This window comes from Camellia sinensis, chromosome 2 (assembly GCF_055761805.1).
Source record: "Camellia sinensis isolate YWXY chromosome 2, ASM5576180v1, whole genome shotgun sequence".
In the NCBI taxonomy this organism is placed as follows: Eukaryota; Viridiplantae; Streptophyta; class Magnoliopsida; order Ericales; family Theaceae; genus Camellia; species Camellia sinensis.
This window is the reverse complement of record NC_138962.1, coordinates 70,780,636-70,807,363: the sequence shown is the minus strand read 5'-3', so window position 1 is coordinate 70,807,363 and position 26,728 is coordinate 70,780,636. Positions and strand designations below refer to the sequence as shown.

The window sequence follows — 26,728 nt, the reverse complement described above, 5'->3', positions numbered from 1 at the left end:
ATTCTTAACATGAACTAGGACATGCATGTTTGCTAACTAGTTTACTGTTTTGGCACGGAGTACGATGTAAGTATTTATGTTTTTAGCATCCCGCATGCGTGTGAGTGTTGCCATGACAGTATGCTTGCCATGCGGCCAAATGCTTATATGATAAACTGTTTGAATGCCTGTGGGTGAAGGTTGGATTGCCTGAGTTGGAAAAATTCATTGAGATCCGTGTTTTAGCCTACTTGCGAGTAGCAAATCCCAAAACGCTTTTTCAAAACAAGCGGATATGCAATACTTATTTCCAAATTACGCAATCTAGTCTATACTTGTTTGTTGCGCGCATAACATAGTAATTCTAGGCTAATAACCGGAATAAGAACACATAAGATTTTCAAAATCGGGTATCACGGTTAGTAGAGGCCGGTCTCCGGACCGGGCGAAAGGGGGTGCTCATAGCTGACCTTCCCCGATCGTACCCAAGCTCTCGAGCCGAGACAACTCCGGTGATGACGGACACGTGGCCTTTGGCACCGAGTCAGGGTTTCCTAAATTCCCCCAAAATAAAATATTTAGGTGGCGACTCTGTATCTGGCAAAGCAGTCCATGTTTGGCATTTCTTTCAAAAAAAAATCTGTTTTCTCAAAACGATTTGCCAGATTTGGACTCTTTGGTTCGGATTTAGAACCGTGACACAAATCGAGTCCGAGCTGTAGCATGAGGCCCACGCGGGTGTGCTACAGCCACAAATGCTTTGCTCGAGCGTACATTCACCGCTTTCAGGTTTTAAGCCAGACGCAGTTCTTCGCTCGAGCGGGTACTTCTTCGCTCGAGCGAGGAAGAAAAAAAACACAGAAAATTACAACTCAATCAATAAGTTTGTTCGCGGGTTTTGACAAGATAGGACCTAACAATCTCCTCCTTTGTCAATACCCGGACAAAACTTTCTAAACAATTTCCTGAACATAAGAACTAACTAAAACAATTACAACTCGAAGAATTGGCTAAACAATTACAACTCAGGGAATGATCTAATAAATTATAACTCAATGATAGACAACAATGAAACCAATCTTGATAACCACCCAATCTGCACACCATAAACTTGAAAAAGATTTGTTATTCACAAAAAAAATATTAAGACAGTTGCATTTATAAACGAAAAATTAATCCATTGAGCTGTAAAGAAAACACCATGATTATGCATCATGAGTATGCATATATCCTTGCATCAATCCTGTCTGCAAACTGTACATCAATCCAAAACATTGCATGAATCCTGTCTGCACACTACATCCCCATGTATATCAATCCAAAACAAATCTCCCCATTTTTGTCCGGGAGGAAAACAGAAGCGGGCAGATACAGGATAAGCAAGAAATACCAAAACTAGCCAAAAAGTACAACTGTCGAATAGAAGAAACCAAAAAAGTCCAGAAAATAACCAAAAAACCAACACTAGGAAAAAGGAGGGGGTGGATGCTGCAGCTGAAGGAGAGAGAGGAGTTGTGCTAGCATAGTACTCTGCTCATTGAGGCGAGCATCCATGAGATCAAGGCGACGAGTCACAGCTTGCTCCAAGTGCTGTAACTGTCCACGGAAAGAGCTAGAACGATCATGAGCACTGGCGGGAGTAGCATAGGCAGCCTCAACCTCCTCTTCCTCGGCAAGAGGATCATCATCACCTGCAGTACCTGTACCACCTGCACCGGAATTCCCGACCCCAGACACACTCCCCCTCACGTGAGCCTGACTCTGGGATACGGTGAGTTTTGTGATGGGTTTTATGGGATGTGCAAACTCATTGTCCTCAAAAACAGGAATATCAAATGAAGTGAGAAAACGTGTAATCAAACAACCATAAAGGAAGCCCCAAAGATTTCCTACCCTCAGAAACCCCGATCATTTTGGAAACAATCATTTCGGGAAGATCTATAGGAAGTCTGTGATGAATACAATACAAAACATAACCTTGGTCCTGGGTAATATGGGAGGAATGGGTGGTGACATAAATGTTAGCACATACAATGAGATTGAGAAGACGGAACCAAGGGAGCAACTCATTCTGTTGGATGAGTGCCCCGGCAGGCCAAATCCGATCAACACCACATAACTCAGAGGCAACCTTATCAAAATCAACACCGGACCGGGTAAGAAAAGGAAAATGACAGTTACGAACTTCAGGAAGATCAAGAAATATTTGAAACAAATCCCCAGTAATAGCTAGGGACTTCTTCCTAACCCAAGTCTTAAAGGTACAGGCTTCTTTGTGAATAGAGTGGATGTTGCAATAGAACTCCCGTATGAGACTTAGATTTTGTGGACCTGAAAAGTGTAACACTTGATCCCCACCTAAAGAATCGAACAAGGAACGAATTGGAAGGACCTCAAAATCAGTTGGTAAAACATTGCGCTCTAAATGGACTTTGCGAGAGGCAAAGGTCTCTCTAACACAATTTGGCCTTTGCTTTCGATTCAAATTTGGCAGTGTTGAAAGGGGGACGAGAGACAGTCATTTTGCGACGCTTGGAAGACTCTGCCATTACTAAACAATCCACAGAGGCATGACAAAGACAAAGGAAAAACAGAGCAAAGAAGAACCCAGAAACACAGACCACCCAATAACCATCCATAACAGACAAACCCCACATCCCCAATTCCAAACCAAGGAGCACAGAAAAAAACATTAGTCCATTAGTCCAACAAAACAAAAATTAGCATTATAAAATCCAGTAAGATATGGAGCAAGATAAGGAGAACAGAATACATGAGAACAAGGCAGTATAGATATAAACAAAATCCCCAATGTAAAGCAGACCACATTCCCATTAGACAAGAAATTCCCAAAGAGAACTTCTAAATAAAAAAAATCCAATTGCAGAATGGCAAGATATGTATATGTAGAGGAAAACCCCAATGTGAAAACAAAATCCCGAATGTGAAACCCTAACAAAAAATTGCGAATCAGGAACCCTAGATGCAAGATAGATGCGAAAATAGGAGAAAAAAAAAACAAAAGTAACAATGGTGAACCCTAGAGCAAAATAGAGCAAAGGCACATTTACAAGACAAACGAAGCACAAAAAACAACTAAAGAAAGAAAAAAAAACTTACCAATGTCGGGTAATGCACAAGAGGGAACAGAAAAACCCTATAACCAGGAGAGAATCCACGGACGAGATCAGCAATGGAGAGAACCAAAACCCTAGGGAAGAGAGAAAAAACGAAAAGGGGGGAAAAATGAACTGAAAAGACTCAGATTTAGAATTTGAACCGCGACAGTTCGCTCGAGCGAGGATTTTCTCGCTCGAGCGAGTACAATTAAGCGCAAGCGGTCGCTCGAGCCAAGAATGGTTCGCTCGAGCCAAAAATACAAGCTCTCAGGTCTAAAGCAATAGCAGACGCACGCTCGAGCGAAGACTCCGTCGCTCGAGCCAAGATGGAAAAAAAACAAAACCAAATTTTTTTATTTTTTTTTCCAAAGAAACAGAAACAAGATACTCAATAACATTAAGTGAGACCTGGAACTAGGGGTGTGCGCGGTGCGGGTCGGTGCGGTTTGAGAGAAAAATAAAAACCGTATGGCGGGTGGCGGATTGATAAAAGTGTCACTAGAATTTGTCATTTTCCTTATCAAAAACCGGCGGTTCGGTTGGCAAATAATGGCGGATTTGCCTTGGCGGTTCGGGCGGATTGGCGGTTTATAAAAAATATAATTCAAATTACAAAACTTAAATAAAGAGTAAAAAAAAGACGAGAGATACCGTGATGTTAAGTATCTTGCGAAACTTTCTTCTGATGCAGCAAGTGTAGCAACAACATGATAATATCAACGACTATGCCATCAGTTCATTACAAGCATTTGTGGAAGCTACAATGATCAAATACAATACGTAAAATTAATAGCATTCAGTGTTTACAATATATTGAAAATGTTTACTGTTGAAAAGTATTTAGATTGAAAAGTGAGCTGATGTAAGTTTGCAACATGGCCAGAAAAAAAAAATTTTGAAAAGTGAATTGGAATCTAACTTTATTTTGGATTACTAACATCTTGAATTCTCCTCGAGCAGTAATGTAATACTATATTCTAAGGTATAGAACAACAAGCAAACTTAAGTAAAAAATAATTTTTAGAATCTTATAAAACATGATTTAATAGTAGTGCGGGTCGGTGCGGTTTGGCAGAAAAATAGAAACCGGCGGATTGATAAAAGTGTCACTAGAATTTGCCATTTTTCTTACCAAAAACTGGCGGTTCGATTGGCAAATAATAACGAATTTGCCTTAACGGTGCGGCTCGGTACAGTTTTGGCGGTTTCGGTGGTATTATGCACACCCCTACCTGGAACTCAAGTAAATGAGCACATTTAAGCAAAATGTAGACTAAGATGAAATAATCTGAACATCATGAAACCTGTAAACTTGCAATTTTGAAAACAATGACACTGTAATCATGAGCAAAGCAGATAAAATATAATCAGTGATCATAAGCTACATGAGAATGTACAACTCAAAATCCAACATGAGAGCTCACAAAAATAAAGTGTGTGTGTGCAATCCATGAGAGTCCACGGAGCTAGAGTTAATCCTCGTAGTGATCGGATGGCTGGACCTCCACCAAGAGTAACTTAACACCACAGAGAAAAGTCAAACCACTAGGAATCACGGGGTATTTGTTGAGTAACAGCGGAGGCTCCCCCTCAATCATTGAGTCCTTTTTTTTTTTAACTTTTCTTCCTTGTGGGCACTCACTGGTGGCATTCACACTCAAGAGTATAGAAGCCAAACCAGAGAAGTATGAAATCAGAAAGGATGGCCTGGTTGGTGCCTCTGAGGTAGCCTTTTCCTAATGCCCGGACTTCAAAGAACTGGGGGAGAAACCGTGGAAGTGAAAAAAGATGATTAATGGTTAAGAGACTCAACATCACCCATGATATACTAGTATAGGTCAATTCCACTGTAAAAGTACAAGAAACACTGTTAGTGGTCCATAGAGAACTTTGATCACTTGTGCGGAAACCCCTGCAACAATTTATCTCAAGGATGTGTACAGAATGAGATCATGAGGTTAATGAGCATGGGCATTCAAAATGAGCTATGAACAATGACCAATGAGATCTTATAAGCAGCATGAGTAGTGTACATAAAAAGTTGGATGCAAGACAAGCAGATATCAATGACAATGAGATTATAGCATCTAAGCACACATAAGGCCAAACACGTACACCTACTCAAGGAGCAAGAAACACTCTAGTGATCGAGCATGACACCCAAGGTCTTTCTAAGGAACTCAAACCAAAGAAGATCAAGGGGTTTTGTAAAAATATCAGCTTTTCTATGCTCAGTGGGGACATGCTCAAGAACAACAAGGCCCTCTTTCACTAACTCTCGAATAAAATGATGATGAATGTCAATGTGTTTGGTGCGAGAGTGTTGGACAGGATTTTTTGAAATGTTTATGGCACTTGTGTTATCACAGAAAAGAGTGAGAGTGTTCTGTTCTATCCCATAATCATGAAGCATTTGCTTCATCCACAACATTTGTGCACAGCAACTCCCCGCAGCAATGTGCTCAGCCTCAACAGTTGAAAGAGAGATGGCATTTTGCTTTTTACTATGCCAAGAAACCAGATTATTCCCAAGGTAAAAACACCCCCCGGATGTACTTTTCCTATCCTCAGCACACCCTGCCCAGTTAGCATCAGAAAAACCAGTAATTTCAGCTGTAGTATCAGTGGAAAACCAAACCCCATACCCCAATGTCCCATTAACATATTTGATGATGCGTTTTACCGCAAGAAGGTGAGACTCTTTAGGACTGGCTTGGTAACGGGCACAAACACCGACACTGAAAGAAATATCCGGATGACTGGCTGTGAGATACAAAAGACTTCCTATCATATTCCTATAAAGGGTAGGATCAACATCAATACCAGAGGAATCCTTGGAGAGGTGAAGACTGGTGCTCATGGGAGTGTGTGCATGTTTGGCAGACTCAAGACCAAACTTTGACACAAGATTTTTAGCATACTTAGATTGAGAAACAAACATACCCGAAGGAGACTGTTTAATTTGAAGACCCAAAAAATAAGACAACTCTCTCATCATGCTCATCTCAAACTCATGTGTCATGCAATCCGAAAAATATTTCACAAGATGATCAGCAGTGGAACCAAACACAATATCATCAACATATATCTGAGCAACAAGAATATGAGACTTAGTCTGTTTCACAAATAAAGTTTTATCCACACTACCCCTTTGAAAATCATTATCAAGAAGAAAGGTAGTAAGTCTATCATACCAAGCCCGAGGGGCTTGTTTCAACCCATACAAAGCCTTGTCTAACTTGTAGACATGACTAGGACATTTAGGGTCCTCAAACCCTTTTGGTTGCTCAACATATGCCTCTTCTTTTAAGTACCCATTCAGAAAGGCACTTTTCACATCCATTTGAAACAACTTAAAGTCAAGAAAACATGCAACACCATGCAAAATACGAATATATTCAAGACGTGCAACTGGGGCAAACGTCTCATCATAGTCAATACCCTCTACTTGTGTGTAGCCTTGAGCAACTAACCTAGCTTTATTCCTTACAACAGTACCATTCTCATCAGATTTATTTTTAAAGATCCACTTGGTACCTATCACATTCATGTCTCTATGTCTGGGAACAAGAGTCCAAACTTTGTTACGCTCAAATTGACCTAATTCTTCATGCATATCATTGACCCAACTATCATCTAGCAAGGCCTCTTTAAAATTATTAGGTTCAATTAAAGAAACATAACACATATGTGATACCTCATCCCAAATCTGTCTTCGGGTTTTCATTCGATTCGAAACACTTCCAATCACCTGTTGAGCTGGATGATTCAGTTTCACCCTTGCCGATGGTTTAAGTTCAGGACTTGCGGTGATATAAGCAATAGGAGTGATATCCCTTTGAGCACTCTTTGGACTTGAGCTTACCTGTGAGGATGGTGCTGTAACAATTTCTTGTGATTAAACCGCAGCTTCTCCTTGATTTTGTGGTTTAGTATCCAAGATTGGAGACTCACCATTGTCATCCTCATTTGTTGCTGGAGTAGGTGAACCTATGTCATCTATAACCACATTGATAGATTCCATTAATGATGAAGTTCACAGGTTATATACTCGAAAAGCCTTACTATTGGTTGAATACCCTAGAAAAATACCTTCATCACTTCGGGAGTCAAATTTGCCCAAGGGCACTCTATCTTTGAAGATGTAACACTTACTCCCAAAAGTTTTGAAGTATTTTACATTAGGTTTCAAACCCTTCCACAATTCATAAGGAGTTTGTAAAGTGTCGGGCCTTAAATACACGCGATTTATGACATAAACAACAGTATTTAGGGCTTCGGCCCAAAACTTAGGAGGAAGACTCGTACTAAGGAGCATAACCCTAGCCATTTCTTGAACAACTCTGTTCTTCCTCTCAACCACTCCATTTTGTTGTGGAGTAATAGGTGCAGAAAATTCATGCTTAATTCCATGCATATCACAAAAATCCGAAAACGAACTATTTTCAAATTCACGACCATGATCAGTTCGGATTCTTATGATACGCCCAATGGAAACACTCTGTTCATTTTGGATTTTAAGGACTAAGGCCTGAAAAGCATTAAACGTATCAGATTTTTCCCTTAAAAAGTTTACCCATGAAAACCGAGTAAAATCATCAACAGTTAAAAAAATGTATCTTTTACCTCCAATGCTTTCAGTGCGAATAGGACCCATTAAATCCATGTGAACTAATTCAAGAGGACGTTTGGTTGTAAAGCTGTTCACTTTTTTATGAGGGGCACGGGTTTGCTTTCCAAGTTGACATGGTCCATACATGGCTCAAATTCTTACCCAGTTTAGGTACTCCTCTCACAAGCTCTTTGTTGGCTATCTTAGTTAGGTCTTTGAAATTCATGTGACCTAATCTTCGATGCCACAGGTCAATGTTACTTATGATGGCAGAATGACAAGTGAGATCATTAGTAGTAAGAATCCCATAGCAGTTATCAGATGTGCGAACCCCATGCAAGACAGTATTTTCCTTTTTATCCAAAATTTCACATTTATTTTTTGAAACAATACTTCATGATGGGAATCACACATTTGACTAATGCTCAAAAGATTTGCTTTAAGACCATCAACAAGTAAGGCATTATCCAGCTTGGGAAGACCAGCAACACTTACCAATGACTCTAGAAGTGCCGCCATCTCCAAAGGTAACAATTCCTCTTTCATATTTTTCAACAAAGATGAAGTAGGATTTGTTACCAGACATATGACGAGAGCACCCACTATCAAGATACCACATGTGTGAGTCACGTGCTTTTAGAGCAGTGTGAACAACTAAACAAGTCAAATCATCTTTTCTTACCCAAATCTTTTTAGTCTTGGTGTTTCGCCTAGTCATGTAAGGTTGTCTCCTAACCCAAAAAGTATTTGAATTTCTATCCTTTTCAGACACCTTATCAAACAATTCAAAACAGTAAGGACGAATGTGGCCATACCTACCACAGTGATGACAAATAAAAATAGGTTTTACCTCCCATTTGTTGATCTTACCTGCTTTCGGTAGATGAAGAGAGGAATCATCCTGGTCTACCTTCAATTTTCCCTTTGCTTGAGTCTTCAGGTTATGTGAGGTAGATGCTTGTCCCTTGTGAGCTGTCGCACCATAGCCTAGCCCACTTTTGTCAGAACCCATTTGTTGAGATCCGAGTATGTCTTTTAGAGATCTGGAACCTTTGTTCCACATGGCAATTGTTGCTCTAACGATACGGAGTTCTTCATCTTTCTGACTGACTATCTCTTCCAATGCAGCTTGTGACAACTCAAGACTTTCAAGCCTTTCTTCATATGTGGAATATACCTTCAGAAGTTCATTCCTTTCAGTTTCACAGGATAGAAGTTTTCCACCTATGTCTTGCCTGTCACTTGAGATCTTGATGACATTCTGTTTTGCTGTTATAAGTTCTCCTTTTAGCCGGACATTCTCGCTCTCACATGTTTTGAGCTTGAGAGAGAGTTTGTCGTTGGTTTTGGGCAAATTCAAAGATTCCTCGTACAGCTTTTCGTAAGCTTGTTGTAGTTCATCGCCATTGATCTCATCATTGTCTTCAGATGTTTCATCATCCTCTTTTTGCTCTTCATTCTCCTTGACCTCATCCAATCTAGCGACCAAGGCTGAAAAGTTGATGGATGGAGGTGGAGGTGAATTTCTTCTTTTATGGAATTGGCTCAGAATTTCCCATGCATCTTTAGCCTTAGTGCAGTGAACAACCTGTTGCTGTTCTTCATTAGAAATTGCTCCATGAATAGTGATCAGGGCTCTCTGATTGCCCGGATTATCTGCACTTTCTGTATCTTCTTCAATGGCTTGCCAACCTTCTGGTTCAAAAGCTCTCAGAAAAGCCCTCATTCTGATTTTCCAATACAGGTAGTTAGTCCCATCAAAGGTGGGAGCATGATGCAAGTTCTGACCACGAGCTACTTCCGAAGGCTTTGGAAGAGGTTGAGTAAAAGTGGTCCAAAATGCCATGAAAGCACTATCCCCGTCTTCACTGGATTCAGGTTCTTTAGGTTCTTGCTCCGACCCACTTTCATCATCCCAAGTCACAGTGTAGACTTTCTTTCGATTCTTTTTCGAAGGGCATTCAAGGGACATATGACCAAACCCTTGACATTCATAGCACTTGACCCCTTGCCCCTTTACAATCTTCTTTTCAAGTTTTTGAGCAAATTTTGATGGAAACGCTTTGGGTTTATCATTACTCTTATCTTTTGAAATAGGGTCTCTGAAATTAGGCTTCTTTTTCAAAAAAAATTTAAACTGTTTTGTGAGCATAGCCGTCATCTCAGACTCTAAATCAACTTCAGTCTCCGGAGGTTTTGCAGTCTCATGAGCGCTAGTGAAAGCCACACTTTCTTTTTGTTTTTTCTTTAAAATTTGGTGGGCTTCATAAGTCTACAAATTTCCAACCAATTGATCAAGCTTGAGGGTATCAACATTCTGAGCCTCCTCAATGGCTGTCACCTTTGATTGGAATCTCTCGGGAAGGGACCTCAAAATTTTTCCAACAACTTTAGCTTCTGGGATTTTTTCACCGAGTGTGAAACAGGAATTCACGATATCACTGAGTTTTGCATAGAAATCATCAAATGTCTCATCGTCGCGCATAAAAAGGGTTTCAACGGCGGAGGTGAGACGTTGAAGTTTTGACCTTTTGACAGAGGTAGTACCTTCGTGAATTGTTTCAAGAATATCCCAAGCCTCTTTTGCTACCTCACACGTGCAAATTCAACGAAATTCTTCAGGTGTGACGGAGCAAAAGAGGGAGTTGAGAGCCTTGCTGTTCCAACTCGAGTTTTGGTAATCAGTTGTGTCCCATTTATCAAGGGGTTTAGGAATATCAATGCCATCAATGGTGACAATAGGTTCACTCCACCCATAGATTACGCAGTGCCAAACTTTCTCATCGATGGATTTTAAAAATGCTCTCATACGAGCTTTCCAATAAGAATAGTTTGTACCGTCAAGTAAAGGGGGTCTATGAGTCGAGTTACCTTCATGAATAGAATCCATAATACTAGTCACACAAAATCACACTCCTATAGTTTAAAAAAAAAAAAAAAAAAAAGAGCGACCTGCTCGGATACCAAATGAAAATCCTAAGTGATTCATGATTAGATCAAGATTAAAATATTCCAAATCCCAATTATCCAAAACACTCAATCTAAAATCAACAAGCACTTACGAGAGTGACTTTAGTTTGTTTGTTTTTGGGAATAAACAATAAATCGACACAAATGATTTTTACGTGGAAAAACCACAATTGAAGAACCTTCAATTGTAATCAAAAACCACGGGCAAACCGCCACTAATCAATCCACTACTGAAGAAAGAAATATTACAAAGATAATACACAAATTACCCAACCCAGTCAATTTGTCCTCGAATCTTCTGTAACTCTTTCACCATGCCTTCGTCACGGAACTGATCAATCCTGAAGTTGATTCCACAACTTCACTTGTCGAATTAACGACTATGTATAGAATCAAACGCCTTTTGAAACTCTACGTTTTTAATCTTCGGAAGCCACCGAAGAGAACTCTCTTGAATATAAAGTATCAAACTCCTTGATGTATGAATCTCAATTCATAAGTTTAGAACTCTCTCAAGAACATCAAGAAAAACTCATAAAAATTCTCCAGAAGAAAACCTTGGAAAACCTCAAAATAGATCTGAAAAAGTAATCCTAATTTTGGAGTAAACCAACTACTTATAGAAATCCTGAATTTTGAAGCTCGCTCGAGCGAAGCTTCTCTCGCTCGAGCGAGAAGCTTATCTCGCGTGATTTCCACTAGTGCCTTCGCTCAAGCCACGAACCCTTCGCTCGAGCGAGGAATGACCTCTTTCAGGTTTTTGTATGGACGCAATCCTTTGCTCGAGCCACCAAAGCTTCGATCGAGCGTACATTGATCTTTGCTCGAGCCACGAATGCTTTGCTTGAGCGTACATTCACCTCTTTCAGGTTTTAAGCCAGATGCAGTTCTTCGCTCGAGCGAGTACTTCTTCGCTCGAGCGAGGAAGAAAAAAAACTCAAGAAAATTACAACTCAATCAATAAGTTTGTTCGCGGGTTTTGACAAGATAGGACCTAACATGATTACATCCATTTCAATATTTGTAATTTTATTATTGTTCATTCTATTAAAATTCAAGAATTTGTTGAATTAGATAGTCATTTATTTTAAGTTTAATTGATTATTTTTAACCATCAAATCTCTGTTGGTTCAACCTTATTTTTGCCTTGTCTATACTCCAATAAATTCGTGCACTTGTGAGTAATTAAAATTGGGGTAAATTACACTTTGCACCCCATTCACTTTATACAAAATCTCACTTTAGTCTCTACACATTAAATTGTGACACTTAACTCCTTACACTTTTGATCAAGTGTCACATGAGTCCTTCTGTTAATAGTGAGGCTAACTGAAGTTATCATTTAGGGAGTTAAGTATCACAATTTTGATATGTAAGGACTAAAGTGGGATTTTGTGTAAAGTGCAAGGGTGCAAAGTGTAAATTATCCTCACATGTTTTTCAAGTGACTAACTTCTGTTAACAATGATGCTAGCAAAAGGGCCAAAATGACACTTGACCAAAAGTGCATGGGGTTAAGTGTCACAATTTAATATATAGGGGCCAAAGTGAAATTTGATATAAAGCGTAGGAGTGCAAAGTATAATTTACTCTTAAAATTGATACGTAAAGATACACACAACTTCTCAACCACCTCTTCATACAAAAAGAAAAAACTATTCATGCTCATGTTATAAAACTTTTAGGTTCTTTACAGACATGAACTACTACATCACTTCATAAAAAAATAAAAAATAAATAAATAAAAGAACTATCGATTCAAAATCATGGGTGGTGTATGTACATCAAAAGTATGTTAGTTTGAAGCTAATTATCATGTTAGATTAGTCTTGATCAGCTCTCTCCTCCATTGAGGATCATGAATGCTCTGGATTTGACAAAAATAAAATAAAATGAGAATATATTGGAGCTGTATGAATATGGAAACAAAGAATTTTGTTGTGGGAGGTATATAACATATGGAGCTCCTAATTTTATGAATGTTTAACTAAAATCTTTAAAAAAAAAGAAAATTCAATGTAGCGTTGGCCTCCAACAGTGCCTAGCAATTAGCAAGGAATCAATCTAGAATTCTCTACTTCTAAACTTTCATACAGATAACCCAACCTTTGTGTGAACTATATAATTGAACAAATCTTAAAAGGAATTATAGTTTGTTTTTTTTCTGACAGAGCAAAAATTCTACAATCAATGGATATGAATTTCCTTTGTTGTCCTCTACTTACTCAACAATCAAACAGACTAATTCCCAAACAAATTTAAATCCAAACTTTACTAGGATAAAAAACCCAAATTAGATTAACAAATTAAACAAAAAAATGCAAGTACCTAAAGAGCTTGCTGCTTTCAGTGATAAATTAGAGAAGCTCTCTAGGCAAATCCAAAGTGATTGGCCATTGCACATCTTCTTCGACGTGTTTTGGCACTGCAGAGGAGAAGAACGAGTAGAGAGTGAGAAAAAAACTAGGGCTAGGGAACTGGGGAAGTAAGAAGAACCAGGGAGGGTCGTTGACGATGGGCAGATTGCCGGAAACAATGAATCAAATGGATGGAGATTAAGCCAGGACAATGCAGAGAATATGGGGTAGAGACGAAATGTGGAACGAGAAAATGAAAGAGTGAGTTTTTCTTGACCGGTTATAACCGGTTGCCATTTTATTTTTGGATGGTCAAGATCCTAGATTCGAGTAATGTTAAAAATACTAAAACTTCGATTAAAATTTTTATCTCACATGAGTGAGATATTATAAAATTTTTAGAATCTCTAATAGTTTAGTCCAAATTTTTATCTAAAGGCTTAAAATTGTTTTTGTGTACGGTATGCAAATAAATACCACTTTTACGTACCATAGTCGGACTCCACAAGAAGGCTTAGCGTAGAAGCACTAACATGCAACCGGGCCAAAGCCAGACATTTTGCATGTTAGGCTATATTGCGACAGTGGCTTGGCTCCATACCTAAACCAAAAGTAAAGTGGGAACACTTGTATAACTGATGGGAACAAGAAAAATGGAAAATAAATCTCCTGTGCTCGATTGTTGGAGCCATAGCAGTTCTCAATTAATTGTTAAACATCTTTTGTGTTTGGCTTATGTGTAAGACTAAATTAATTATTTAGTTATTATGTTGATCCACATAATGTGCCTGTTTGGTGCAGTTTAAAAGCTGCTTATTTCAGCTTTCAGCTTAATTTAAGTTATTTTGATGTGTTTGGTTTAGCTTATAGCTTATAGCTCATACCTTTTTGGAAGTCAGAAATCAGCTTATTCTTTGAGTGGGGCAGGATATGCTTAATTTATAAGTTAGAAATTAGCTTATGTTCATAGTTATAAGTTATAAGCTGCTTAGGCATAAGCTATAAGCACTTTCCCACAGCTCTACCAAACATAGTAATATAAATTAGACATTTGGCAGATTATGATTCAATATTTTTTATTACAATTAATTGGTAAATTAAGAAGAGTGTTTTTTAAGTATCCTACTTTGATGGGAAAGTAAAATCATTATTGAATGAGGAAACTGGTAATCTCTTTACCTATAAAAAGACATTCAAACTACCATCAAATTATTCTAAATATAGTGTATTCTAAAGAGGGTCAAAAGAAAGAAACATTTTTTTCAATAATATTAAGATATTAGGTTTATGTTCAATCAATTATGAATCACTCGAAGGTTTCACATAACTGATTCGGGTATGTTATTTATTTTTCACATTATGTTATTAATTATGAAAGTCATAATAATTCACAATTTTAGATTATGAAAGTTATTATATGAATAACACCATAAAATTATTTACATTATATTGAATGCTTTCAACATGGATTTGCACTAGTTGAGAACTTGAGAGAATGAAATTGAACAAATGAACTACTTTTATTCAGTAGTCCCTTATATGAACCCCAATTTTTCTTAGCCAAATGCAAAATTGTTTGATTATTTATGTCCCCTAAACAAACATGTATTATTAATTGAATAATACTATAGGTAATAATTAGTGTACCAATTGATGATGTCGCATAATTTAAGAAATTTTGGTATTTATAATTTGTATAATGAGTGGTATCAATAATAATGTCATAACTAGTGTTGGTACATTAATTAGTACACTAATTAGTACATGTAGTACCACTACTATTATTTAAGCTATGATTCACTCAACTACGCCATGAATATTTCACCATTGATTCAACTAGCACGCTTCAAGATTGTTAAGATCACGATCCGATCGTATGATCTAATATACGTAAATCGATCCAACCCGCATTTTCGATTGCACTTATAAGATTGGCACATGATCGTTATGGGATCATAGAAGATTTTTACGGGATCACGACTCTAGCCTATTCTGTTTAAGATGGTATTTACTATTTTGCTAGTTTTAAAGTCAAAAAACGTCTTCTGAGGCGTCCATTTGGCAATTCAATCTTCTAAAAAATATATATATAAAAAAAAAGCATCTTATATCAAAAATCAAAGATTCTTTTTGTCTTTACTTTATGCACATCTTTTCATAAAAAGTAAAAAAATATTCCAAGCATACTAATATTTTTTACCTTATATTTTAGAAAAAAAAATAAAAAATTACTAAAATGTATCTTTCCAAACAAGGAAGTTGAGAAAAAAAAATTGGAGTTTGTTTGGTTTGTATTTCAAGATATAATTTTTGAGAAAAATTTTCAGAATTTTGTTGGTTCAAATTTTTTGAAAAAAAATTTCAAAATCACTTACTTTCTTCTGCACACCAATCAATCACTTTTTCTCTCTCATCTGTTTTTTCTCATTCTCAATCACTTTGGGTGTGTTTGGTTGGTATTTTAAGATAATTTTAAAAATAAAAAAAAAATTGGGGAGAGAGTTTAAATTTTTTTTTAGTTTGTTTGATTGTATATTTTGAAAATAGTTTTAGAGTTTGGAATGATTTTATATTTTATTGTAGTTGAGTAGATGTGTGTGAAAAAAATTGATTGATAAGGAGAAATAAGAGAAAAAAAGTGATTGATTGATGAGTAGGAGAGAGAAAGTAATTTTGTATTTTTTTTTTCAAAAAATTTGAACCAAATAAAATTTAAAAAACTTTTCTCAAAAATTATATTTTCAGATACAAACAAATAATTCAAAACTTCCAAATTCTAAAACTATTTCCAAAATATAAAACCAAACAAACTTAAAAAATAAATAAATAAATAAATAAAATAAAATAAAATCTCAACCCTCTACCCAAATTTTTTTAAAGAATTTATCACAAGACAGAGACCAAACACACCCTTACTCTCTCCAAGCTTAAGAGCGCATTCCATTAGGGCAAAACAAATCAAGCTTAAGAGCGCATTCCATTAGGGAAAAACAAATTGGGGAAACAGAGATTGGACCTTAACATTCAGATTTGCTGGAACTGGAACGAGGTACTCTTCGTCTTCTTCTCTCTATTCGAATTCGATTCTGCATTTTTTTCTTCTTCCGACTTCTTTTTTCCTCCTCGTCCTGTTATCTCTGTTCGACTGTGTTCTATGTTCTTTTTTGTTTTGCTTTGTTTTTGTTTTTGTTTTTGTTTTTGTTTTTGTGTTTTTTTAACTTTTTCTTCTTCTTTTTTTTTCTTCTTCTTCCTCCTCTTCTTCATTTTTTCCGCTTCCCTCTTATGTGATTGACTGTGTACTGTTCTTAGTTATTTATTTTTTATTTTTATTTTTTCCTTCTCTACTACTTTAGTTCTTTTTCCCTAAACTTGTGCTGAAAAAATAGTTCTTTTAACCAAAAAAAAAAATTCAGCACAACTTGATATAAAAACAGTAATTTTAACCCCCTTTTTTTTCTTTTTTTTTTTTTGTTTTTTTTTTTGAGTTGGATGACACCGTGGGTGATGATGAGGATTGTGGTGATGACATTAATGTTGATTGCGGCAATGATGATATTTTCAGCGACAATGATGATTTATTTTAGTCTTTTACTTGTTCTTCCCTTGTTTAGTTCGTCTTCTTTTCATTAAGAAACAATGAGAACCTTGTGCAAGTGTTGGTATTTTCTTTTATTATGTTTTTAATGTTTGAATGATAGGTTGAATTGATATATTTCTTTATTAAGAAAAGATCTAGCATAATAATTTAAATTCCTTATAAGTGAGAATGCAAGGATTTGAACCTTGATCTACTCATACTAAGCTCAAGTAATTATGAAGCAAGTATGAGAGCTCTACCATTTGAGCTACATTCCCATGTTTTTTGGGGTCATTCTATATACATTTTGATAGTATTACATATAAAAATTATTATTATTATTATTATTATTATCCTCAATCCGATCCGGCAGACCCCCAAAACAATTCTATGTAGGATCCCAATCTTAACAACCTTACACTTCTCTTATAAGAACTATTTCATCTTTTGATGGATTGTTCTGTTGTCAAAATATGGATAGCTATGCTTAATCAAATATGAGATTCTTTTATTAGATCTATTTCATCTTCTGGTTTCTTGTTCATGTTGTTGACTATGAAAATGTGTGCTTAATCACATGATTATCTGAATCCAGTGATATTTATAACCAAAAAAACAAAAAAAAAAGAAGAGGATTATCTAAATCCAGTGATTCAAATTCACAGGTAGCTAGTATAATTTTGTCATTTGCATTTTCACATTAGACACATTATTTTGTAGTGTTTGTGTATATCTATGCATTCATCTATGTCACAAGGCTTTTTTTTCTTGTTAAGTGAGAATTTTGTAGAAAATTTTAGTACATTGCCGCAACATAATGAAACTAAGAAGCTTTAATGTGAGCATCATCTGTAGAGCTCTACGTCCAAGTTCTATTTGAAGAAGCTTACATTATGTTACTTTACTGAAGTGACTTATAAATGTTTCATAAATCTTATTGTGATGCTTTTATCTTCAATTCTTTCCATCTTGCTATCATGAAATTAGTATGTTTTATTTGGTGAGCTTGATTGGTATTTCTACTTCTTCAGATACGATGGTCGCTCAATGGTTGACATGGATTTCACATCTTTGGGTTCAACTAGTCTGTTCAGATACTCTTCATAAGGAGGGGTTTATTGGACTTCTTCCCGATGAAATCATCATTGATATCCTCAGTAGACTCCCAACTGATAGTGTTTTAGAATGTCGAAGGGTGTGTAAGAAGTGGTTGGCACTAACTTCAATACCATATTTTGCTTCTAAAAGAGCTGCAAAACGAGATGATGTATGTGTGTTCTACCATCCACTGACAATGGAATCTCGAGTTCTTCAAGTGCTCCAAAAAGCTAATTGTTTTCAATATAACATACTTACCATTGGGGATAAGTTGTGGAGAAAACTTGATTTGGTCTCTTACCGGCCAAAGTGTTTTGCAACCCCAACAATTGTAAAAAGAGATTTGTATTGGATGGTTAAACACACATATGAAAATGAATACAACGTTCCTCCTTGCAACAACTCCATCATGAGGTTTAACATGGGCACTGAACAATTTTGCTCCATGCCTCATCCAGGAAAGGAATGTCACTCACGACCAATGCATGAAAAGATGCGGCTCTTAAAGTTGGGAGTGAAATTATGTTTTGGTTATTTGGATGCAAGATTAATTGATATATGGCGATTGGAGGATGTTAAAAATTGGTTATGGGTGAAAACATACAAGGTTAACCTTGATTGGGATGTGAATTGTTACCCTTTTGTGTTTAGTGTTATTGATCCATATTATTTGAACTTTGAAGTGAAGCTTTTGAAAATCCAAAAAGGTGAGTTGTTGATGGATTGGTATTCAAGAGGATTGTTTGCATATGTTTTACCTCGGGGTACCATCAGAAAAATTGATAAAGCAAGGATGAAGAGGCCTGGGTGGCTGCAATGCAATTGAATATTATCAAATATTCTCGCGGAGCAAGGATGAAGAGGACTGGGTGGCTGCAATGCAATTGAATATTATTAAATATTCTCGTGGAGTAAAAAGAGTAAGAAAGTAAGAGAGTCATGTACTGTGATATTTCAAGTTCAGTGCTAGTTTTTTTTTTTTTTTGATAAACAGTTCGGTGCTAGTTTGTTCGTCATTTTTCATATATACACAAGTAAATTAGTGGATTTTTTTTTTCTTCCTCTGCATTTTAAATATATTTTACAATCAATGTTTGTATTATAAATATTTTACAACTAATAAACTTATTCATCACTAAATCGGATGTTTGTGCCTGCTGCACAACAGACTTGCTGTGAGATTAAGCGGCGCCGTATTTGATGCTGCTGTGTGTCAAACAACTGTGTGCAAGTGCAAGGCATAACATCCATTTTTTTTTCTTTTTTTTATTTGATTAAAATCATTTATATATGATATTAATTATGTGTACCCACTAATTTATTTATAATCAATTACTTTTATTTTTTAAAAAATTATAAATAAATTTCATTTAACTGTGTTTCAGTATTTTTTTTTTTTTTTTTTTTTTAAATGATAACAATTTGTTCAGTATAATACACTTGAATGGGGTTGGGTCAGTTTTTATATTTTTCAATATTTCACAAACACCAAAATTGAAATATAATGTAAGGAAATACTTTATGACACATTTTTTGTTTTATTTTTTATAATTCAAAGCCGTAGATTTAATGTGTATCTCATGATTATTGTATTTGTTGACATTTATAAAAAAAAAAAAAAATCAAGAGCAAATTATACCAATAGTTTATGTATTTTAGTTTTTGTGTCATTTTAGTTTATGTCTTTCAATTAACTCGATTTTGACTATCTAAATTTGGTCTAATTGGATACAATTGTTAGCAATATTCTATAAAAATATATACAGTTTTTATATTTTTCAATATTTCACAAACACCAAAATTGAAATATAATGTAAGGAAATACTTTATGACACATTTTTTGTTTTATTTTTTGTAATTCATGGCCATAGATTTAATGTGTATCTCATTATTATTGTATTTGTTGACATTTATAAAAAAATCAAGAGCAAATTATACCACTAGTTTATGTACTTTAGTTTTTGTGTCATTTTAGTTTGTCATTCAGTTAACACGATTTTGACTATCTAAATTTAGTCTAATTGGATACAATTGTTAGCATTATTCTATAAAAATATGTATATGAAAGGCATATGTCATGTTTTTTGGGACAAAATTATAAATTTGATCAATTCAATAAAATAATTTCAATCAATTCAGCGATTATTTTTGGGGGAAAAAATCTTAATCAGTATGTTTGGCTTAAGTTTTCTGATAACTGAGTTTTTTTTTTGTATTTTTTAGTTTTTAGTTAATATTTTTAAAATTTTAAGTAATTTTTTTACTTTTTTAGATGCACCTTGCTTAGATGTATCTAAATAGTAAAATATTTGTGAAAAAATATTTTTAAAAATTAATAAATACACAAAAATACGAAAAATGTATTGATTTTTTGTATTTTTTGGTATTTAGTGGATTTTTTAAATATTTTTTTCACAAATATTATACTTTTTAAGTGTATTTATGTTAGGCGTGTCTAAAAATTTTATAAAAAAAAAGATTGTTTAAAATATTAAAAAAATTCATTGAAAATATTAAAATATGAAAAATAAAAAAGTATTAAAATACGAAAAGTAAACTATGGTCAAAGTAAAGGTAATTGAAAGTAAGATCAAAATGACACAAGGAATAAAATGTAATGACTACTAATGTCTAACTTAGGCCAAGTTTGAGTACTTCCAAAAAAGTCAAAAAGTTAAAAAGTTACTCAAAAAGTTAAAAAGTTAACACTATTCACCAAAAGTCAACAATTACGGCTGCACAACTCCCAATTCAAATTTTTCCCTACAAATCAATTTTTATAATTTTTTATTACACATTTTTCAATAAAAATTCAAAAAGTTAACACAAACATCCATATTTTCAACCTCAATTTTTTAGTCCAAAAAGACAAAAAGTGCACTTATTTAGTCTTCCCAAACTTGGCCTTAGCCACTAAAAATACAATGAAACTTTTGACTATTAAAATATTTTGTTCCTTAAAAATATATTTTTTAAAATTTTTATCTCTAAAATTTTAATTTATTATAATGAGCTATAGTAGTTAGAGAATTTTTGTTAATTACTACAGAATTATGTCATTTTGGCTTTACAAGAGCATTTTTTAAGTCACACAAAACTAACTGTTTTTAATTTCACAAGTGTCTAATAAAAACTTAACACAATAAAAATTAAAAATTAAAAATTAAAAATTAAAAATTAAAAAAAAAAATTACAGTGCACCTCTTGTCAGTGTTTGCCTTTTAACTAAGTCAACAGAAAATATAAAATGAATTTATTTCCCTTACCTAATTATCCTCAGTAACTACACCCCCTAATACTTGAGTCTTCTTCCCAAAGCTACAACTTACCATCGACTATTTCTCTCGTCATTCAAACAGTCCACCAAAACCCATCAAAACTCTACCACTTTTGCCTCACTGCCACCAAATCAGTACCCAATCTCCACCCACAGCCATGCTCTTTTCCACAACCACCACCAAACTCATCAATGCCCATGATCATCAATTTTCATATCCACAACAATTTCAATTCCACCATTGATGGCCACTATTAACGGCAAGACGGTGGTGAGAGAGCCGTTGATGATGATTCACAGGCCATGGTAGTTGTAACAATCCCATTATGTAATACCTTATATTTAATTAATGACAGATAAGGCTGCAAACGAGCCGAGCCAAGTCGAGCTTTAGTGTGTTTGAGCTTGTTTATTAAGCTTGTAACGAGCTCGAGCTCGAACTGAATAAAAATTTAACGAACCGAGCTCGAGCCGAGTTGGCTTAGGCTCGACTCGAGCTCGAGCTCGAGCTCGAGCTTGTTCATGAACCTTAACGAGCCAAAAAATTTATAAATTCATACCTGCATGTAAGACTAAAGTTACAATTAAAACTTTGATTATACAATTATATATGCAATATATATAAACATACTAAAAAAAAGTCCATATTTTACTAAAATAATAATATCTACTACCACTATTATATAAATATATTATCTATAGTTAAGTATTATTTACATTTATATTTTTTAAATATATAAATAGCATATTTCTCTTATTTTTTATACATAATTTTATATTATTTAATATATAAGTAATAAATATTAAACGAGCCGAGCTTACGAGCCGAGCTTTAGACTGTTTGGGCTTGTTTATTAAAAATTTAACGAGCTCGAGCTCGAACGGCAAAAAAAATTAACGAACCGAATTCGAACGAGCTCTTACCGAGCCGAGCTCGAGCTTGTTCATGAACGGCTCTGTTCATTTGCAGCCCTAATGACGGAGATTTGAATTTTATGGCTTACTATTCTGATTTAATTTGGGAATTATGAAAATCATGGAGACTGATTTGTATATGATTTTATGGGAGATTTATTTTGGAATTAGAACTTGAAAGCCTTAGTGGCTTAAGAAAGAATAATTGATATTTTAAATTCGAATATCGGACCATATGGAGGTTTGATTAAATATTCGATTCAAAATTATAAAATTGAGATTCAATTAATTGGGTCCGAATTGGAGTTAATTACGTTATGAGGATTGGGAACTAAGGTTATTGTGGATTAAATTTATTTATAAGGTATTTAATCTGAGTATATAATTTATTATCGGAGACCTTGAGTTTACCTGAAATTGAGAGCCTTACTGATGTGAGATTTCACAATTGAAAATGGAAATAAGCTTAATTAGATATTTGGAGCCTTTTGGGAGTTTGATTAAAAATATGATTCGGACTGATAAATTTAAATATAATTAATTGGGCTCTAATGAAAGTCAAATTAGGTTAATTGAATTATGTGAGACTTGTGATTAGTCATGTTTTTATGTTATTGATGTGGAATTGCATGTTTAAGATTGTGAATCATAAAGATTTGAAGTTGTATTTGTCGGTTATAAGAAAATCTGTTGAAATTGTAACCTTTGGACTGAAATTGAAAGCCTTAGAGGTGCGATAAACCAAAACCAACCATATATTTATGATCAGCATGATTTTTAGAGCATGGTATGAAGTTTTGTAAAAATCTGATTTGGGACGAGTTAAATTGATTTTATTTATATTATATCTTTATATATATATATATATATATATATATGTCTTGGTTGAGAGAGAGACTCAACAAAAGAGAGAGAGAAAGAAAAATCTGGAGAGAGCAAGAGAGAAACAAGAAAAGAAGAGAAAGCTTGAGAATGAAGAAGAAAGATGGGGAAATTGATGGAATTAAAGTAGAATTTAAGAGATTGACTCAAGGTATGTGTAATCAACTTAACCTCTTGAGATTGACCTATTATTTGTTTAAATTCATGATCTAAGATGTAGAGTAAACACCTAATTGAGTTGGGGTTGAGAAATATAAGTTTAAATGAGTTCTCTTCATGGAATTGAACTTTTATTCTTTAGATTTGCTTGATTTAAGAGTCAATTTCCTTACATTTGCTTATCTTGAAGTTGATTATGAGATGTTGAACCTTAATCTTGAGGGTTTGTATGGTTAATCATATATGAGATGAAGATCTACATGAGTTTACAAGAAGAAGTTCTGGGAAAAGTTTGATAAAGAACTAAATAAAGATTTTGATCTTTCTTGCTTAAAGATTCATGGTATTTTTGTTATTTTGATTTAGAAAACAACCATAATCTCATGTTTTCTATTAGTTTTACATGTTTTTGAATGATTTAAGTTGAAACCTAGCTTAGAAAATGAAAGAACAAGTGTTAAAACCAACTCGTATTTTCGGACAGTAGTTTTTGCCCAGAGCCGCACGTGCGGCGGGGCTTCCCGCACGTGCGGGAGCCTTCTTATAGCAACATTTTTTATTCTAAAATAAAAGCACGTGCCCCCACACGTGCCCTGGATTTCTCGCACGTGTGGATTTGGTCTCGCACGTGCGGTACTCTCCCGTTTCAGCTGAACTTCAAATAAGCATATCTTTCTCATCTGAACTCCGTTTTAAGTGATTCTTGAGCCTAAATTCAAGCCCCAGAAGTCTAGTTTCCAATGGTGATGGTCTCACATCCAAGTTCTAAGTATACAAATAGATATGCTCAAATTAGTGAAGGTTGTTCACTTTCTGTCCATCGATTTCATGCTATTTCTTCTTCTAACCCAGTTTCCTTTCGTTTCCTCCTATTTTCCTAGACACGGATTATGACCTATTGAGGACTAATAAGTTTAAAATCAACATAACTAATTGATTAAAGAGCAAAGAAAGGGATCGCTTATGTTCATATGTTGTGTTATGTAATTGTGATTGTAGGTCAAGATGAGGACATCGTCCAACTGCTACCAGAAGCCCATCACTGTGAGTAATAGTATAGTAAAGATATGTTTTCCATTATCTCTCTTAATTTATGTATGACATGATTCTCTAAATGTTAGATTTTATCTAAATGCACAAGTTTCCAAGAAATGCGAAATGAATTTTGAACAAGAAACGTGAATTATTTATAATATGATATGGTGGGCCCAAGGCCGTTCTGTTTATCTGTTCCGCTTATGCTATGGCATGGTATGAATTGTTCGGTCTTTAAGACCTAATCATTTTGGTATGGAACAAATTGTTGTACGGAACTAAGTGCTAAAGTGTGAGTCACCTCTAGAGTCCGTACGAGACACCTCTTGAGTCCATACATACATGAATTGGGCCCAAGGAGACACTGCTGGAAATCGGGCTTTTAGTGGCGTTTTAAAAACGCCGCTATATCTATCAAAAACGCCGCTAATTCATTTTGTGGCGTTCAGTACCAAACGTCGAAGCTGCGGCCGTCGCTGTATCTTTGCGACGTTTAAAAAACGTCATGATATTAGTATAGGAGGCGTTTTAAAAAACGCCGCCAAATGTCCCACTATGCACCAGCTGACGTCACCAACGATATTTAGCGACGTTTTGAAACGCCGTCGTATCTGTTTAAATAATATGACCGTTACTGTTGAGGGTTTAGGAGGCGTTTCTGGAAACGCCGTTATATCTTCTTTTTTTTTTTTTTTTTTTGAGATTGTACTAGTTTTATTTGATTAAATTAAAAAGAATACCTGTAAGAAAATATTAAATTTGGTTTCTCATTCAATTAATAAAAAAACACCTGTAATAAAACTAATATACAAAATATTAACTCCCATTCAAATACCTGTAATAAAACTAACAGATAAAATAATAACTCCCATTCAAGTAACAAATGAAGCTTTAATTCAGTTTCATATGTGCATTCACTGTGTAAAATATGTGTACTATCAGTTACACGAAGGCAAAGTGTCTCCCGTATCAACAACAAAGAAAACACACAGAACAGAACAAAAAATAAAACTGACAGTGTTAATGGTTTTCCCATCCTGCTCGACTGTGCGGATTTTCTGCATTAGTGGACATAAAAATAATTACTACCTTATATTAATGTCAAAATAATATGATACAAGCCAAGGGAAATAAAAGAGTTTGCTTACAAAGTCAACTCCAATAGTGCTAATGTAACTTTCTAGATATGAGTCATCCTGATTATAGAAATAATAAAAATGGTAAACAAAGTTAGCAGTAGTCTGGATACAAGAAGTAGTTTTGAACAATAACACAATCACATGAACATAATATGGAGAAATGAAGCATGCTTCCCAATTATAAAGCCAAACTGCTTATAATTGGTGAAGTTTCACAACGGGTGATATATGCCAACTGCGATTCTGTCGGTTTCTCAACCATTAAATCAGGGGCTCAACTCCTTCCTTCTCTTGCAAGTTAAAGAAAAATGCATGTACCATGGAACATATTAGACTTGTGCTTAAGTCAGAATTTTAGTACAAAATGTTACTTGTGTAATCTTAATCCACATCACAACAACCTCCCACTCACACAAGCACCAGCAGATCTGTTGCAAAACTAACCTAACAAAATCAAGCTAGAAATCTAAAATTATTGCTTGGTAGCAGGTGAAAATCATATAGAGAAATAAAAAATTAGCTCAATCTTAAAAAGGGTATTGATATTGCAAGCAATTTGTCACTCCTAAGTAACCATCACATTAAACAAATATGAGAAACATGATGTTGCAATGCAGAAACACTACAAAAAAAAGTCACTTACGTCATAACTCTTCCACAAAATTCACATGTACAAATTCCAAATCATGCAAAATCAGCAAAACATGAAAAAAGTGCCATCATTCCAAACTATAGAAGGTTACCAGGTTAGCGCTTCAGAATTTTCTCCCCAAAATCACTAATTCAGCACATGTTATCAGAAAACAACTTGACTACTTGAGAAACCACTGTCAAAAAACTGATGTACAGACTAACGTTTGAGCTGCCACTACCTCAGAATATGATATGAACGAACCAACTATTTTAACCTTCTTTTAATTCTCCTCTTGTCTGCCTCCATCAAAAGCAAGGCTTGCCCATCTAAACAAGAACCATAAGCAAATCCCTGAAAATTAAGGGATGAGATGTAAAGTTTTTGCATTCATGAATTAGATTCTATATTACTTAAAAGCATGAAGAAAATTTTATGATTTTTTAGGGCAGCCAATTCAAGCAAATAGAGCTGAAGTTATTTCTGTACCATGTCCTCCCCAGAGGTTTACGCCACTTTGTGAATTGGCCAGAAGTAATATCATTTTATATCTATAAAGTATGATCATAAATAAAAACCAGTGACAACATGATTTTGGGAAACTATCATAATGATAATGACATAATTAGATAACTGTTCAAGGTGTCTACATCAAGAAAACATGATTACAGATGAGAGACATAAAAATGCTGGAAGAAAGACCCTCAAAGTTACAACATGCAAATATCAAGACATAATATGTTTTAGTTTGACTGAAATAACTAATAATTTCAGAAACAAGAAAGAGAAGATGATGCACACAGCCAAGCCCCATGGCAAAGTTACAGTGATGCAGGAGTACAGTAGCCTGTAGCCAGTGACAAACACCCACAGCAACCTCTCAGCCAAGGTCGCTTCCAACCCAAATGACAATTTGGAGGTGCAAAGTATTGAGTTACATGTAACTCAATCACAGCTCACATACATACCAACAAGCAC

General features: G+C 35.0%; 2 long non-coding RNA genes across 3 annotated transcripts; one reads left to right on the top strand and one right to left on the bottom strand.

Annotated features, from left to right (window-relative positions):
* Positions 1 to 3,460: 3,460 nt before the first annotated feature.
* On the bottom strand, positions 3,461 to 13,269 carry LOC145820109 (uncharacterized). Of its 2 annotated transcripts, XR_014361078.1 has the most exons (3): positions 13,009 to 13,269; positions 4,231 to 4,330; positions 3,461 to 3,856 (listed from the first exon to the last, which is right to left on the bottom strand). It is a non-coding gene; the product is annotated as an uncharacterized LOC145820109 (long non-coding RNA). The 2 variants fall into 2 exon arrangements; XR_014361077.1 differs by lacking the exons at positions 3,461 to 3,856; positions 4,231 to 4,330 and adding an exon at positions 12,317 to 12,547.
* A 2,641-nt stretch (positions 13,270 to 15,910) lies between these two features.
* Positions 15,911 to 18,770, top strand: LOC114263898 (uncharacterized). Its single transcript, XR_014361072.1, has 2 exons — positions 15,911 to 16,086; positions 17,646 to 18,770. It is a non-coding gene; the product is annotated as an uncharacterized LOC114263898 (long non-coding RNA).
* Positions 18,771 to 26,728: the final 7,958 nt, after the last annotated feature.